The 13,953-nt window shown below is 47.0% G+C and overlaps 1 protein-coding gene and 1 pseudogene across 4 annotated transcripts in view; one reads left to right on the forward strand and one right to left on the reverse strand.

Moving 5' to 3' along the window:
- KCNB2 (potassium voltage-gated channel subfamily B member 2) overlaps positions 1-3,976 on the reverse strand; it is a 377,988-nt gene extending 374,012 nt beyond the window's left edge. Inside the window, exons 1-2 of one of the 4 annotated variants that reach the window (XM_066378888.1) lie at positions 3,688-3,976; positions 2,788-3,060 (exon numbers count right to left, since the gene is read on the reverse strand). The gene's annotated coding sequence lies outside the window, so the exon portion shown is untranslated. Of the gene's footprint in view, positions 1-2,787; positions 3,318-3,378; positions 3,449-3,687 lie in introns of those variants that run through there. The other 3 variants (XM_066378890.1, XM_066378889.1, XM_066378887.1) reach the window with 3 other exon arrangements.
- A 4,641-nt stretch (positions 3,977-8,617) lies between these two features.
- Positions 8,618-10,655, forward strand: LOC136398535 (leucine-rich repeat-containing protein 59-like; annotated as a pseudogene).
- The last annotated feature ends 3,298 nt before the right edge of the window (positions 10,656-13,953 follow it).

Genomic DNA, 13,953 nt, shown 5'->3' on the forward strand with positions numbered 1-13,953 from the left:
AATAAGAAATGAACAAGAATAGGCTACCAATCTAGATTATGAAGATACTGGTAGTATATGACTAACAAATTGAAGACTGTGCTGCTCTGTAAAGTGATTTTTATCATTTGGGGAGTAACAAGGCCATAAACGCTTACCTTAAAAAATACTTTAAACTTAAAAAAAAAACACATATGAAGCATGTGTGTGCTCCACTTCTCCAAAGTCCTTGTGAAAATAATAGAGTCATCATGGTTACATGCAAAATCCACCTGACAAATAAAGCAAATCTCTAATAATACTTCATTTTGAAGTAAACAGAATGTCTTAACTTTATGTATTTACCAACAAATGTACATGAGATGTCAACTTTAAGGACATTCCTTAGGAATTAATTTCCATGCAACAGCAGATTTCAAGGAACTAAATAATTCCTTATACTTTATCAAGAAAAAATGCATTAGGTCAGAATAAAATATATCTTGTAGGTTTCCTAGATTTCACCAGTAATTTGATCTACTTTCATTTTATACACACACACACACACACACACACACACACACACACACACACCAGTCTTTCAAGAATACCATTTCAAAATGCCGGATATAAAACCAAGAAAAAATATATTTTCAATGGTCAACTAAGATTTTCCAGAAATATGCAGGCAGGTGTGTAAAAACCTGGATAGGTACGCTTTTAAATGGCCAACTAATGTGACAGCGCATAACCTGTCATTTTGTTTTTCTAGCAGTCTCACTTTTGTTACCACATTGGAAATTAGAAGGGTGAGTTCATGTTCACAGTCGCTCTAAGGCATCAACTAGGAAACTTTAAAAGCCGAATAGAAAGGACTAGGTAAGGTAATAATTTTCACTAAGCCTTTCTGAATATTCAGTTAACACATATGCTTGAAAAGGTGAACTGTGGGATTTGGAGAAACATTACATTGGAAATCGTTTCAACTGATGGCTGAATTAATTCTATCTGAAAAACAGGAGAAAAAGTGACACTAGCATTCTCACAGTGGCAGGCAATGGAGTCATTTTCTGGAGTCAGTGTGTGTTTCTGTATGAAGAAAATTTGGGACACGGACAAGAGAGGGAAAGGTCAAGGTGAAAAGGAGGAAGAAGCAAAGACAACTGCCAAGTGATTCACTCCTTTCTCCAAGAGTCTGAGCAGAGCCAAGAAAAGAAAAAGAGGACATTAGATAGAATTCTATTGGTGATGAACAACTGGTTTGAACCTGACAGTCAGAGGGAGGGGATCACAGTATTCCCTTTGTGGAGGTATATTAACTCTTTTAATTGAAGAGCATAATTTTCCCTCAGTGGGGAGAAAACCTATATTTGAATTGGACCCTCAAATTTTCAGAAAGTCCACAGAGACACACAAGTAAATACATTATATATGCCCTACATAAAAAAATAACCACCTCTAGCAGCAAATAAATGCATATACATATGCATAATGTGCCAAATTAGTAAACTATTTGAGTTTTGGTTAATTTAAAAACCAAGAACTCTCTAGTCTAGATGTCTACATATCTTATTGATATATTACAAGTAAGCTTTAGACAACTTTATATTTGTTGATGTTTATATATGTGTGATGTTCACTCACACATACACAAACACACACACACCCCTCTGAAGAGTGAAAAAAGTAAAACTTCATTTTATACAATATAATTTTTAAAAACATTACCTTCTTTTTCAAAACCTTTCCCCTAATTTACTCAGAACTGATGTTAGACTTTTGACCTTTGACTGGAATTTACCTTTCTCTTCCCTATGAAATGTAATAACTTTGTTGATGTTTATTGTAAACTAACAGACTTCTGTTCCCTACAATACTATATATACATCTAAAAACACTAACAAATTCTTACTTTTCCTTTGAGCTGAGTTTGAAAAAATCATATGCCTAACAAAATCCAAAAACCAATCACTGCAGAAACAGAAATGTGAAATGCTATTTAAGATATTGACATTATTGCATAACTTGATTAAAAAGAATGTTGAACCTCCATGGAATTAACCCAGGATACATCTGTGTACCCTAAATTTTCCAGCATATTCTTCTATCCTTTTAACACTTGTGCAGTCCTGAAGGATGTATTTAAGTGGCATGTTCGTGCATATTGCACACTGACTATTTATATGAATGAATAAACAAAAATGTTCATAATTTGAGAAAATGGATGGCAGTATACTGTTTTTAAAATGGTCATCAAGCACTGGAAGCAAATGATGAGGCAGATGGTTGGTGTCTTTGATGTCATTCAGGGCAAGCGTATTCCCAAGTCCCCTAGCCAAGTGTGTTGGAAACAACCATAGGGTTCTTTCCTCAGAGACTCCTTCTTCCTCCCAGGAACCCTGCTACAGAACGCAGATCGTGCACCGCTTGAAGAATTAAATACACGCATGGCTCCGTGTTCTAAGGGCTGTTCACAAATCAGAGACATCACACTCCCTAAATCCGGTCCCACAAGTGTGTGCATGTGAGTGTGGCATTTACCAACAAATGAACAGAAGGCAACAGAGCTCATCTCCTAGAAATAACATTTCCCCTCCCTTCCCAGGCTGCTCTCAAGCTTCTCAGGGGCTAACACTTGAGCGTCTTCCCCTCGGGGTCGGAGCCTTACATTAATACCCCTTTCAGGGCTAAGTCAGCTTTGTGTGTAAGTCCACTGAGCGCCATATGGCAGTTTCCAATTCCTTTAGCAACTCAAGTCTGGCTAGGCTGCCTGCGATGTTTCATTATTAAAGACCCCTTCGGGGAGCAACAATGCCCCCTCCCACTTACCTAGCTCCCACAGACCCGCTCAGCAGGCGGCACGGGCACGGGCACTACAAAGGGCTGGGGGATTCCCCAATCCCTTGGGGGCTCCTCTCCTTGCGACGATCCCCTTCGCCAATGATGTGTGGCTGGAAATCCTCCTCCCCTCCACCAAGAGGAGGGTCTCCCCGTCTGGCTGGAGCTCCCAGCGTCTTCCCTCCTCTTTACATCCCTGACTCTGGTTCACGGTCTCCACTAGGTAGGCTCAAAGGAGAGGCGGCAGGAGGAAGCTAAGGAATCCTTAAAAAGAACAATAATCTTCATCGATCTTCACCCTCTTCCCCACGCGGGTCCCCATCCCCCTGCCGCCGCCACCGCCGCCGCCGCCGCCCAGCAAGAGAGGGTTGGGATCGAGCGGGGCTGAGCTCGCCGCGCCAGCCGGGAGTTACCGCTCGCTCGCAGGGCCCGCAGCGCGGCGGCGGCCGGCGGGGCGGAGGGTGGTGGGTGCTTGGTGGGTGTGTGTCTGTGGCGGAGCCGGGGAGAGGCTGGGAGCGGGAGGCGAGGCGGGACGCTCGGGGGCGCCCGCCCGGCGCGCACACCCGCCCGCTGCCACCCTACCTCGCGCTCCGCCTCCTCCCGCGCTCCTCGCTCCGCGCACCCGCGGGCTGGAGCGGCCGCCGCCTTCTCCTCCTTCTTCTAGTCCTAGGCGCTCGCGGCTCCCGAGGTGGGCGGCGGGGCCGGGCGGTGGGGCACCGCTGGGGAAGCCCAGGCTTGGCCTGGCGGCACGGGAGCTGTGCGCTGGACCCGGGACAGCGCCCTCGTGCCCAGGGCGCGGCCGGAGCGGGCGCCGCCCACACCTCAGCGGCGCCTCCCTCTCCTCCCGCGCTCCCGCCGCTCCCCGCAGCCCCGGCCCGGCTCCGCACCCACCTGCTTTCCCCGCGTGGCTCTCGCTCTGCGGGCGGGAGGGTCCGCAGCCTGGCGGGCGCCGCGCACACGGCGGCCCGGAGAGCCCAGGGCGCCACCCCCCTCCCCCCCGAGGGCGCTCGGGCGGCTTCGCAGGGTTCTCAGGGCCCTGGCGCTTCCATCTGGGGGCTCTCCAGCGCCGGCCCCTGCACGACCCCGACCCAGACCAAGGTTCGCTGCTCCTCCCGGGAACTGGGATGAGGAGAGATCGCTCCTGAGTGGTGGGGCCCGGAGGATTTTCCCGGAGGAGGAGTGCAGGGGGAACTAGCAACGCAGAGAGGACTTGACTTTCCCCGGAGTACCTCTAGCTCCGCTCGGGGGCGTCGCCAGCTCTAGTAACTCCGCTATGGGAAAGGACGTGTCGGTGGCAGCCTTAACTCTTGCTTCCCACGGGGGCGCTCTTCATACTCAAGCTTTCTTTGCTTTGCCCGCTCTCTCTAGCACCTGGAGAACTGTGCCAAATTCCTCCCTGGCGCGGCCGCCGATGAACACCCAGACCTTGCCGTTCGTTCGGGGCGGGGTAAAGACAGGATGAACTTGAATAATTAACATCATTGGGCTCACCAGGTTCTTGACCAGTGTGCTCCCTAACAGATACGAGTAGAGACAGCCGGCACAGCTAGTTAAAGGAGCTTTCAGGAAAACAAAGTAACTTGAAACACCCTTTAAAAAAGAACGTAGGCCATAACAGTGTATTTAAAGCTGGGCTCCAATCTCAGTTTCTTTAGGCCAAGAAAGATGGCTGTTGAAGGTTCACAAATACACTCAGATCAAATATAACTTATTTGATTCTTGCTCCTGTTTCCGCCGTGAGGTGAACTGGGAAGCACTGTCATGGAGGGTTCTCAACTCCTTGGCTTCCCGCCTCCCCGTGGGATTTACCTTGCGCTGGGTGGTTTTTACCACCGGCCAGAGGTTGGGCCGGATGTTTAGTATAGAAAGTGGCATTTCCGACTCTATTGGCCTCCTCTGTCTAAGACTTATCCTGGTCCTCTGCTCTCGTTGGGACTTTTCCAGTTTGAACACTAAGAAGGGGAAAAGGACTCCCAAATCCCCAGAGCTTCTCTCCGCACCACTGGCCTGTTTCCAAGCTTCAGCTCCACCGTTCCACGGACCTGCAGGATGTCCCCTCCCGCACATTTCACATACTTCCTGCAAACTATCCTTCCCCAACCACAACCCTGACCGTGTCATTTCTCTGTTCACTAATGTTTACCAGCTTCCCATGCCCTTCCAACGGAGCCTGCAACTTCTGCACCATTGTATGCGGGGGTGGGGTGGGGTGAAAGTGTTAAACCTAATCCAGAGGGACCAGAAACATTGAAGACAGGAGCAAAGTCCGTGGATTACACATCAAAGCTTTATTGTCTAGCTTGGCCAAGCAGCGGCAACTCCGACAGAGGTCTGAGGGAGAGCGCGCACAGGCCCTTTGTTCTACTTAGCTTTTTAGTGGGGTGTTTTTTGTTTTGTTTTGTTTTGTTTTTGTATTTTTCTGAAGTTGGAAACGGGGAGGCAGTCAGACTCTTGCATGCACCCCACCGGGATCCACCCCGCACGCCCACCAGGGGGCGATACTCGGCCCATCTGGGGTATTGCTCTGTTGTAACCAGAGCCATTCTAGTGCTTGAGGCAGAGGCCACAGAGCCATCCTCAGCACCTGGGCCAACTTTGCTCCAATGGAGCCTTGGCTGTGGGAGGGGAAGAGAGAGACAGAGAGGAAGGAGAGGGGGAGGGGTGGAGGAGCAGATGGGCGCTTCTCCTGTGTGCCCTGGTCGGGAATCGAACCCGGGACTCCTGCACGCCAGGCCGACACTCTGCCACTGAGCCAACCAGCCATTTTTATAGTTTTGCAAGTGGGAAGTACAGAAGCAAAAATTGTAATTAGGAGCCCCTTATCACTATTGGTTATAGTCATATGTCCTTTAACATGATAGGACCACGTTCAATTTGCAAGCCATACATTATTTTGGAGAAAACAAAATTTACAAGTCAACACAATGGTAGAAAGATGTCTTTTTACATATTAAAAGGCATTCCTATATTATCTATTTTTTTTCTGCTATGTCTCTGTCCAGAGTCACACGTGTTAACCACACACATTTACATAGGAGAGGTAGTTTCTGTGGGGACAAATGCCCGCAAATGGCTCATTGCTATAAGAAAAGGTTTATTTTGGCTTTTCTCTCCCTGTACCTGGCTAGTCATTCACCCCTTTCCCCACAGGCATGGTGGAATGTCTGGGAATCCATGTTTTCCTCCCCTTTGCATTTACAATACAATGCCAAGGGCCATCCTGGTCATGCCAATCACACAGTACAGAGACTATTTCTCACAATTTCTCTGCACACCTTAACCCAAATTAATAAAATGTTCTTCAAGCCTCCCAAAATATTAATATTAATTCTGTAGCTTTTGGTACTTTACAACACCAGCGGGTAAGGTGGCGCAGTGGCTCCTCAAAAGCTCCTCTCCCAGTCTCAAGTGCAAACCATTCCAGCACTTCCAGGCCCACTTCAAACTCAGCCTCCTCCATGACTTCTCCCCTTTGACCGCCATAGCCCATCGCGGGAACTATCTTTAAAGAACTATCTATCTTCTGCTTCCAACAGAATAGATGATCTTTTCTTTGGACATGTCTTAATGTTTTAAATAAATTCCTCCAGGGTGGATTCCTTACATCCAACCCAAAAACCACACATGTAAGAGTTACCTATTCATTCATTTTTCTTAGGCACTCAATATTTATTAAATAAATGGAATTTACAAATAGTTTAAATCTAAAAACACTACATAAGATTAATTTCAGGTGTGCCTAAATTTAAGTGGCATGATCTTGCATACATTTTATGTGTGTCGAAAATCTCCTCTCTTTACCAGCCCTACATCAACATTACTCATCACCTTATTATTGAGAATTTAAGTGTTTGACAAGTACAGGTATTTGTTTAACATTTCTTACCTTAAATTTCCACTAGAGTGGAAATTCGAATCCATTTGTCTACAAAGTGGACATTAGTCAAGAGAGTTATTATGTATTAGCTAAAAGACATTGCTGCTACCTCCAGATCTGGGAAGGAGAGTGCCAGGAGTAGATTATCCACAGCACCTAAGCATGGCTGTAAGCATGCAATGATGTGGAGAAACAGTCTGGAATTAAAATCTAGTTCCATTTACTAAATTACTCATAGCCCAAAGGCTCATGGGGAGTAAACCTTGGTATACCGATTGTTTGGAATAGCTGGGGTTTCCATAAGCACAGCTTGAATTCGGATGGCTTCAGACTCCTGTGATCAGCATGTGGTTCCACTGCCTTAATGTATATAATTTTGTATTTTTCTGTTGTTCTCCAAATGAAAAATTGAAACAATCTTGCTGAAAAGACAGACATGTTTTTGCATTGCTTCTTTAAGCCATCTCTTTTTTTAACCTTTACTGATATCTATGGAAATGTTCTTTTTGCTTGTATTTTAATTTCTCAGATTTGTCTTTAAATTAGATGAAATTATATTAATAATAAAGGGGAGAATGTCTGTTTAGTATATCAAAATGCTTCACTCATAATGCTTCATAAAATACATAACTTCAATATCAGTTTAATCTGAAATCTCTTATGCATATCAGTACATACAATTTAAATAAAGAATGTGTTTCCTCAGACATCATAATACTGGTGTGTTGGAATATATGTATATCTTATTCATATACAACATCAAGCAAAATAGGTTTTTGGAATTATTTTGTTGAATAAAGTATTTGAAAAGTACTTAGTATAATCTAAATAACATCATTACTGACTATGCTTTAACTTACCAGGTTGGAATTTGCATTGGCAAGTTTACTTGCAGAGTGACTGTGGAGAGATGAAAACAAAGTACAGGGGGTCCTTGGGTTAGGACAGTCTCGACATACAATGTTTCGAGTTTACAGTGGTCACTCTCATAAAAACTTAAATATATTGAGACGTGAATGTTTAGGCTTACGCCGTTAGGGTTGTACTTACAGACTACGTGGCTGAACTAGTTTGGTTGTGCTAGGCAGAAGCATATGAGTGAGGGAATTGGGGTCCTTCAGTACACTTACCGATGCCATTCTGGATGCCATTTTTTTTTTCATTTTTCTGAAGCTGGAAACCGGGGAGACAGTCAGACAGACTCCCGCATGCGCCTGACCAGGATCCACCCAGCATGCCCACCAGGGGACGATGCTGCTCTGCCCATCTGGGGCGTCGCTCTGTTGCAACCAGAGCCATTCTAGTTCCTGAGGCAGAGGCCATGGAGCCATCCCCAGCGCCCGGGCTAATTTTGCTCCAATGGAGACTCGGCTGCGGTGTGTGTGGGGGGGGGGACAGAGAGGAAAGAGAGGGGGAGGGGTGGAGAAGCAGATAGGTGCTTCCCTGGCTGGGAATCGAACCCAGGACTCCTGCACGCCAGGCTGACATTCTACCACTGAGCCAACCAGCCATTCTGGACTTTTAAAAGCACAAGTGTTCCATTTGTAGTAGGTTAGGGTGTGTTTTGTCTTACCCCAAAATTTGGGTTACATCACTGTCATAGGAACAGAACTGTGTTGTAACTGAGGACCTACTGTAGTAAAGGCACGAGAGTAAACATTTTAAATCTTAAAAGCCTAAGGGTAAGAACTTACAAGTTTTTGGAGACTAAAAAATTAGAATTGGATTTGAATGTTTTCAAAAGTAAAATGGAAAGAAGAGTATATTATATTAAGTAAAACCACATAAAAAACAAAAACCAGTTCTAAAATAATCATTTAAGAAATGATGAAAAAGGTGAAGGGATTAAGCAGAGGAAAAAGAAAACTTGTAAACACACACAACAGTGTGGGGACTGCAGGAGGGAAGAGTTGAGGGAGGTGGAGGAGGGTCAAGGAGGAATAGATGGTGATGGAGGGAGACTTGGGTGGTGAGCACACAATGCAATATACAGAAGACGTATTGTAGAATTGTGCACCTAAAACTTATATCAATATAATCTTATTAATCCATGTCACCCTCGTAAGTTCAATAAAAAATATAAAAAGAAAAAAGAATGACTGGAGGGCATCCGTGGGAGTGGGGCATTGGGTTCAGGATGGTTAGGGTGGGGAACAGAAGGTGGCAGGGGGTGCAGGCGTCCTGGGTTGGGTGCGAGTCCATTGAGCCACCTAGCAGCTTCGCAGGCCACATCCTGCCAGTCGGAATCCCAGAGCTGGCACCTGCTCAGCCTGAGTCCCCGTGACCAGGCTGCGTAGCAAGGGTGCGAATCTCCATGACAAGCTGGCCCAGCCTGAGCTAGACCTGACTGAGCCTTAGCGACCTGAATGAGGCCCCGCTCACAGAGCTGGCTGCCCTCCCGAAGACCACCATATGAGTCTGCCCTGCTACAAACTGACTACTTTACAGTCGGATATCTGCGGTCTCACATGCCTGGTGCAGCTGCATCAGAATAGGAATCAACTACAGCGACTGCTCCGACCCTGGCTGTCTGGTCAACCTCCAGCACCTGAATGTCCTCAACTGCAGGCTGGTCACCCTGCCTGGCAGCTTTGCTCATCTCACGAAGTGCTGGACCGAAGGACACCCCCTGGGTCTTGCCCTGGCCGAAGTGGCAGGGGACTGTGTGGATGAGAAGCCATGTCCGCACGACGATGACAGCCGTTAGTTACAGCACAGAGAGGCGGTGCAGGCAGGTCGGAGCCACAGAGGCCGCAGTAGCGGGAAGCAGAACCCGCGGAGAGGAAGGCCAGGCAGAGAGGAAGGCCAGGCGGAGAGGAAGCCGAGGCGGAGAGGAAGGCCAGGCGGAGAGGAAGGCCAGGCGGAGAGGAAGCCGAGGCGGAGAGGAAGGCCAGGCGGAGAGGAAGGCCAGGCGGAGAGGAAGCCGAGGCGGAGAGGAAGGCCAGGCGGAGAGGAAGCCGAGGCGGAGAGGAAGGCCAGGCGGAGAGGAAGCCGAGGCGGAGAGGAAGCCGAGGCGGAGAGGAAGCCGAGGCGGAGAGGAAGCCGAGGCGGAGAGGAAGGCCAGGCGGAGAGGAAGGCCAGGCGGAGAGGAAGCCGAGGCGGAGAGGAAGCCGAGGCGGAGAGGAAGGCCAGGCGGAGAGGAAGCCGAGGCGGAGAGGAAGGCCAGGCGGAGAGGAAGGCCAGGCGGAGAGGAAGGCCAGGCGGAGAGGAAGGCCAGGCGGAGAGGAAGCCGAGGCGGAGAGGAAGCCGAGGCGGAGAGGAAGGCCAGGCGGAGAGGAAGGCCAGGCGGAGAGGAAGCCGAGGCGGAGAGGAAGGCCAGGCGGAGAGGAAGGCCAGGCGGAGAGGAAGCCGAGGCGGAGAGGAAGCCGAGGCGGAGAGGAAGCCGAGGCGGAGAGGAAGGCCAGGCGGAGAGGAAGCCGAGGCGGAGAGGAAGGCCAGGCGGAGAGGAAGGCCAGGCGGAGAGGAAGCCGAGGCGGAGAGGAAGCCGAGGCGGAGAGGAAGGCCAGGCGGAGAGGAAGGCCAGGCGGAGAGGAAGGCCAGGCGGAGAGGAAGCCGAGGCGGAGAGGAAGGCCAGGCGGAGAGGAAGCCGAGGCGGAGAGGAAGGCCAGGCGGAGAGGAAGCCGAGGCGGAGAGGAAGCCGAGGCGGAGAAGCCGCTGGGGCAGAGAAGCGAGCCAAGGAGGTTCGGAAGTGGGAACTGGGCACACAGGAGAAGGCGGAGAGAGGAGTACGATGCCTTCAAAGCACCCAAAAAGGAGCAGAGAAGAAACCTAGAAAGGAAACAAATCAGGCTCTGAAATCTAAGCCCAGCTCTTGGCGGTGGAGACATACGCGGTGCTGGGCTGTGTGGCGCTGGTCTGGCAGCCTGCCAGGTGGTCGAGATGCGGCAGCCGCTCTGCACCAGCGTGATCAGCATCGACCACAATGCGTCCGGCTCTGCGCCTCCGCAACCTCCTCCAATGGGAAACCGAGTCTCAGCCCTGAGCTTGTGCTCCACACCTGCCGCCTCGCACCTTGGAAGCGTGGATATCTAGGCATTGGGCTCAGATGGGCACAACCTCTTCTTAACGTCAGACTTACCTGCCATCTCAAATGACTGCTGGAGGGTGCTTGAGACCTCCTCTTGGTAGGACTTACTTATTCCTTAGGGTTCCCTGGTGGCATAAGAAATAGGAGACTGGGAGAGGAAAAATCCTGCGTGCCTAAAGGAATAGGATTAGCTTAGGGGTGGGGAGAGGAAAACGCATAGACTTTTCTAGTCGTTTTACAAAGTTGTGTGATGGCAAGGTTCATGTCTACTAAATGGTCAGCTGTCACTACATTTATACTTTTGTATATCACAAACCCTTTCTTTCACTTCTCCCTGGGGAGCCAGGGCCGACCAGGAGGCATTGTGTTATTGGGGACTAGGGGAATCTCATCCTGAACAAATCTAGCCCCAATGGGGGCATGCCTATTTTCTTAAGAACCTCAGACACTGACATTTTAAAAAATTTACTTATTAATTTTAGAGTGAGAGGGGAAGGGAGAGAGAAACATTAATCTGTTCCTGAACATGCCCTAACTGGGGATCAAACCCGCAACCTTGGGGTGTCGGGACACTGCTCTCAGCTGTCGGGCCAGTGCATCAGACATTGGCATGTAATAATCATACAAAATCTCAGGCTCCGAAAGAGAATTTAGGACCATCGAATTCAATAGAATGCTTGCAGATGAGGAAATTGTGGCCTACCATGACTTGCTTACCGTCTCCCAGCTCGTTTGAGAAAGCAGGGCTTCCACTCCGGAATCCTTTCTTTCCTTTCCATCATTTTGCCTCCTTATAATTTCATGAGAGACTAGGACACACACCAGAATTGACTATCTCTCAGCCAGAATATAAAATCTTTCATGTTGACAAATCCATGACCCTCATCACCATGAGGTCTTGAGCAGTTCCTATGGAGTCCTGCTCTAACTTATGTGGCTTCCATAAAATGGGGACAGTACAAGCTCCTTGCCTCGACTTTAGCCCATTAACTCCACAATAAACAACAAGATAGACTCTTGCAGAGACATGCTGTGACAGTTGTTATAGTTGGTGTAATCTCAAAGCCAATCTGCAAATTCAAGTGTCATAGGCACTGAGGTTGAGAACTGTTTGATTCTAGACATAGAACTACCCCTACACCAAAGGGACTCAAGAAGCACGATGGTGTTTAAAGGTGGTCAGAAACTCTCTCTCTATTTGTCTCCCTCTAAAAATCAATAAATAAAAATTAAAAAAATAAAAGTGGTCAGGAATTGTAATGACTGGTGCAAGTAAGGACAGGACTGCTGTTCTCTTGTCTGTTAGATTAAACGTGTTCTTGCTCAGTGGCCTCCTTTGCCTCAGCTTTCACGACAACTAGATGAAGGGATCAGAAATGGCTGTGCCACTGTATTCGTTCACTGCAATCCTCTGATTGCAAGCTCCTTGCCTTGCCCACAGGAGAGCAAGACTCGGTCATGATTCAGAGACAAAGAGGAGGGAGTCCAGCTTTTCAACCATACAGGTCCAATGACATTTCTCCCCCAGGGATAGGTCTACTGCATATACCCACACCTCACTTGGAATCACTACCCATTCCTTTAGCCTCCCTCCAAGCTCCAGAGCCATTGGTACAAATGCTTTATTGAAACTAAACTCATAGTACAATAAATGAGATCGAGAGAATATGAAGTCAGCCTACTGATTGCACTCTGTTCCTAGGCTGGTTGCGGCAACCTCAGGGAGTCAGAGGAGGGCCAGGGTACAACCAGCCGAGTCCAGCCAAGCCGCTGAGGGCAGTTCACTCATGATTGTAAGATTTAATACTGAGGTTCCTTTGGATTTCTTCAATGATTAAATACATGTCTGGATGATTTTTAAAAAATGATTCAAACTCCATTAAAGGGAAAACTATACAAACATACATGTAAATGTGTGTGTGTGTGGGGGGGGTGTATTTGGGAAGGATATTCATTAACAAGCAAAAGGAATTGGAAGGCAGGTTTTGTTTTATTTAGTATAACCCGGTTATACCAAAAGATGGGTACATATTCATCTTCTTTAAACATCAGAACCATAAAGACGCTGTCTTTTAAATCAGAAACCAAGTATGTATGTAAATCAGGACAACACTTCTTTTTTATATAGAGGCAAATATTATAGTGCTTATTATCATACAAGAAAAAAGCCACAGGTGATTAGAGATCACTGCATTCTTAGACCTAATGTGCCTTCTTTTGCTCTTCTAAATGAAACTGTAGGAAAGCTTGGAAAGTTAGAGCAACTCACAGAATGTAAGCAGTGCCTGACCTCCTACAAAAAAACCCAGAGCTGTCTGTGTGTTCTTCACTGAGGAGATAAGGACTATCTTTTGAGTTTAGTGGAGACAGATTTGGCTGTTCTATGAAGATTGAAAGTAAGCGATAAACTCCAGACTGACAATTTTTAAACAGTTTTTGTACTGAGCATGAACTTTTTGAAAAATGCCAAATGCGCTAGGTACCACATTTTTCTGCCTTGTAACAGCACAGATGTGGGTACTATGTTTGCATTTGTCCTTTGAGCTACTCCCAGACATCATTATTGTCTAAGTAGCCTAGTTTGTTCTTGAGATTCCATGATATTTAGGGTGAGAGACAGTGAACTGGAAATTTAAAAAATATGCTAGGTAAAAAATATTTAACTATGTTATTCTGGGACATGGTAGAACAAGGATTGGTTCCTAGTCAGGTCAGAGTCCCCTCAAGGTGATGTTGTGTAATAACCAGTTCATTTTACCAAGGTTTTGCTACTTGTCAAGCACTAGGCTAAATTTTTTCCCAGGTATTGGCTAATTTAATCCTTATAATGGCTCTCTGAGATAGATACTATTGATATAATTCCGGCTAATAAAGGAAGTAACAGAATGAGGGGGAATTTAAATTATTATTATATTTAATATTAAATTACTGCCAAAATTGGAATTTGACTTAAGGCAGTGTGACCTTAACATTTTAGGCTAGATTTCTTTTACTCACCTCACATTGACAATGTTTTTCTTAATGTTTACTAGGTTGTCTCAAATTTGTGTGGGAAAATAGTATACAGAATAGTATTTTTAGTTTTTAGAATGACAATCTGGTACAGATAAATGTGGGACCTATCAAGGGCAAGCAATGGAAAGAAGAAAAGAAAAAAGAATTTGTTGCTGGTCCTAAAGAGGGATGGAGGTAGGACATGCCTCTTTTGTCTCCCAGCAGGTAGATTGACACTGATCTACCCACACCACTCACT

This window comes from Saccopteryx leptura, chromosome 3 (genome assembly GCF_036850995.1).
Source record: "Saccopteryx leptura isolate mSacLep1 chromosome 3, mSacLep1_pri_phased_curated, whole genome shotgun sequence".
In the NCBI taxonomy this organism is placed as follows: Eukaryota; Metazoa; Chordata; class Mammalia; order Chiroptera; family Emballonuridae; genus Saccopteryx; species Saccopteryx leptura.